General features: G+C 42.0%; 1 pseudogene; it reads left to right on the top strand.

Moving 5' to 3' along the window:
- The first annotated feature begins 2,280 nt into the window (after positions 1 to 2,280).
- On the top strand, positions 2,281 to 2,831 carry LOC138285931 (required for excision 1-B domain-containing protein pseudogene; annotated as a pseudogene).
- The last annotated feature ends 511 nt before the right edge of the window (positions 2,832 to 3,342 follow it).

Here is a 3,342-nt window from a genome sequence, read left to right as displayed (position 1 = left end):
TAGATTTATTGGAAAGCTGGTAGTATCAAAGCATCATGGGTTTATACCAGGGAAAGATACCACGGATCATATCAGGAGGGTTATTACGCTCTTAGACGCAACAGAGGTGGCGGAAGAACCTGTGACTGTCATATTGCTGGTTGCTGAGAAAGCTTTTAACAGGGTGAATTGGGATTATTTGTGACGAATAATGGAGATCTATGGCCTTGGGGGAAATTTTATTTTGGCAATTAAAGCCCTTTATAAACCTCCTGGTGCTCGGATACAGTTAATGGGAGGGCAAACGGATGACATCCAAATAGGGCGTGGTACCAGGCAGGGATGCCCGTGTTCTTAATTGCTGTTTGCAATATATATAGATTCCATGCTCAGATGGCTAGAAGGGAATTCTACTATCTCGCCAGTTCAGAGATGGAGATGGGACACGAAAGTATTGGCGTACGCTGACGATATAGCAATTATAACCCCCAACCCAGATGTAGCATTAAGAGAAATAGAGGAAGAGACATGTAAGTTTGAGAAGTTTGCTGGGTACTCACTAAATAAAGGGAAAAAACAGTTATTGGCTAATAGACATGTGATTACACAGGATATTCGCAGGGTGGACCATGCTGTGTATCTAGGCATTGATATTGCCTTGATGGTAGAAGAGATAGTTAGCATAAACTTGGACCCAATATTAGGTAAACCTAAGCAGGATTTTAATAGGTGGAATAATTTACATATGTCTATAATGGGGAGATGCAACATGGTTAACATTATTTTTCTCCCCAAGCTGCTGTATCTCTTTCGGGCAATCCCACTGGTCTTCGAAAAATCATGGCTTTAGGAGATAGATCGGCTCATTATGAGGTTCGTATGGGCATATGGTAAGTGTAGAAGGGCGAGCAAATGTATGCATTTTCTAGAGAAAAGGGGGGGTGGCTCTCCCAAACCTGAAACTGTATCAGATGGCAGCGGCTTTCTAATATATGTGCCCATTGCTGAGGAGGAAATATGGTGAGACAGAGGCAGATTACTGCCCAAATATCTATGAGTTGCTGATTGATCCACTAGCTAATGGGGGTTTGTTAGCTCTTACGGAACTTGGGTATTATAAGAAAGTACGATTTAAGGTTTTAGAAGCCACCTTTAAATGTTGGCGACCATGGCGGAAAATGGTGGGACTTGGACGGTTTAATTACTATACATTAATAGATAATAACCCCTCCTTACCCGGGATATTTAAAGATTGTTATTTCACCAATTGGGCCCTCCTGAGGATGCGAAGGTTAGGCGATCTTTACGATGGGTCTGGGGTCAAGTCATTTGAGGACCTTCTGGAGTAGTTTGGATTGGAGCAGAGAGATTTTTTTTAAGTACTTGCAGATTAGAGATTTTTTGAGAAAAAAGCTGGGGGGGGTAAAGGGGTTTGCAAAGAATCCTTTATTGGAGAACATAATCGAAAGGACTAGTATTTCAATAAGATCGATATATTCAATACTCATGTCTGAACAATCTAACGATCTTGAGAAACATAGTAAGAAGTGGGCTAGTAAATTTAATAAGGGAGATACTAAGTTTTATGAATCTCTGGAGCTCGGGCACACCATGCTGTTGTCTTCAGCATTACAGGCACAGCATTATAAAACATTGCATGATCTATACTATACCCCAGCTCAAATAGCCAAATGGGGAAGGTTGGAGGGAATACACTTCCCGAGATGTGGTGTATTTGGCGCAGATATTATACATATGTTTGCTACTTGTGGGAAACTGACATTGTTGAAAGAAGGGGTCCAATAGGTGCTAAGTGGGGTAACAGGATATGAGGTAGACCTTACCTCTGATATGGTGGTTCTAGGGATCTCAGAGAGAAGGGTGGGAATGCACAGAGTGTTTATATTTATGGCAGTGGCGGTATATCGATTATGTATATCATCGGCATGGCTGGACCCATGGACCCCTACGTGTCAGCAGTGGTTGGGTAAATTATTATCTGTTTATCATTTGGAGGCTGCCCTGAAGCGGAAGGGAAGAGGCACGAGGAAGAAAGGTCAGGCGATCTGGGGGTGATTTGGGGAGTGGGTACGGACACGCTAATAGGTTATAATGGGGGAAATGTTTGTTATGGGAGGCAGATTTGAATTAATATGAATATTGAACATGATTATCTGTTTTTGTTTTCTGCTGGATGAATTTCTTCGCTCTGTATTGTTGTTGTAATGAATTTTCTTTCCCTTTCTGAATAAAAAAATATTCAAAGAAAAAAAATAAAGGAAAATACCACAGCTGCATCTCAGTGGTTTCTTGATTCTGTACTCCGTTCATTTACATCTCTTGGAATGAGTGATGGTGAATTCAAAGCCCTGGTGCAGAGATTCTACACCTTGCAAAATGAGCGTGTGGAGGCCTACCGCCTCTTTGAGGAGGGACATCAGGCCTAACTGAGGACCAGCCCGCACTATGAGTTTGTGCAGTATAGGCAGCTGGTCCATGAAATCACCCTGGCTTTTGGTGGCATTTCCAAAGAGATGATACAGATTAAAGACCACTTCTGAGAGGTGTAAGGCCACTCGGACCTGGCTCAGTACATTGAAAGAATGCAAGAGCACGAGAAAGAGAAATTGAAACTGACTGCCAGACTGCAGATTGCCAAACAGAACGTGCTGGATCACCCAGGGACAGAGACATATCAGGAAGAATTTCAGGAACTAAAACACAAGATAATTAAAATCATTGCAGCAATCAGCGAAGTGCTGCAGGACTTGAAGTACGATTCGGAGGAGGCGAAGTGACTATCATATCGCGGAACTTGCAGATGGCTTAAAGTGGGCTAGAAGCAAACCTTTGTTCGGGGAAGCTGCTTTTCGTGGAACCATTTTTATATGTGGTCTTCTTGTGGCCGGTTTACTGCCCCTTGATGTAGTAAGCGCATTTTCTTGTCATGCCTTCTGCATCTCATGAATATACACAACATCGTGCAGATTTCTGGAACAGATGATGATGACTATGTTGACAACAAGAACTGTTGACGAGAGGAACTTTCTACAACTTTGCCACCCTTTGTGGAATGGAAGAACATTGGGATCGGAAATGTTTATGATTACATTGCAATTATGAGCATTCCGTCTTGGACAAAATAAAATATTTCCTTTGTCAAAAAAAAAAGTATTATGTGGTTAAAACTAATAATACGAAGGTGCTCATGGCATTTTTATGCCTTAGGGTCAGCTAGTGTAGTTCTAACGGTCACTTTTATAGGGCTGTAACGGGAAGTATGTCTTGTTGGTTTTGGTATCTGCAGTGCTAGCATGGACCATAAGTGATGAAAGTTGCTTTGGTCTCCTGAGAAATATCTTG

The sequence above is a fragment of the Pleurodeles waltl genome, chromosome 3_1 (genome assembly GCF_031143425.1).
Source record: "Pleurodeles waltl isolate 20211129_DDA chromosome 3_1, aPleWal1.hap1.20221129, whole genome shotgun sequence".
In the NCBI taxonomy this organism is placed as follows: domain Eukaryota; kingdom Metazoa; phylum Chordata; class Amphibia; order Caudata; family Salamandridae; genus Pleurodeles; species Pleurodeles waltl.
Note: the sequence above shows the minus strand (reverse complement) of the source record. Positions and strands in the feature narration are given on the sequence as shown.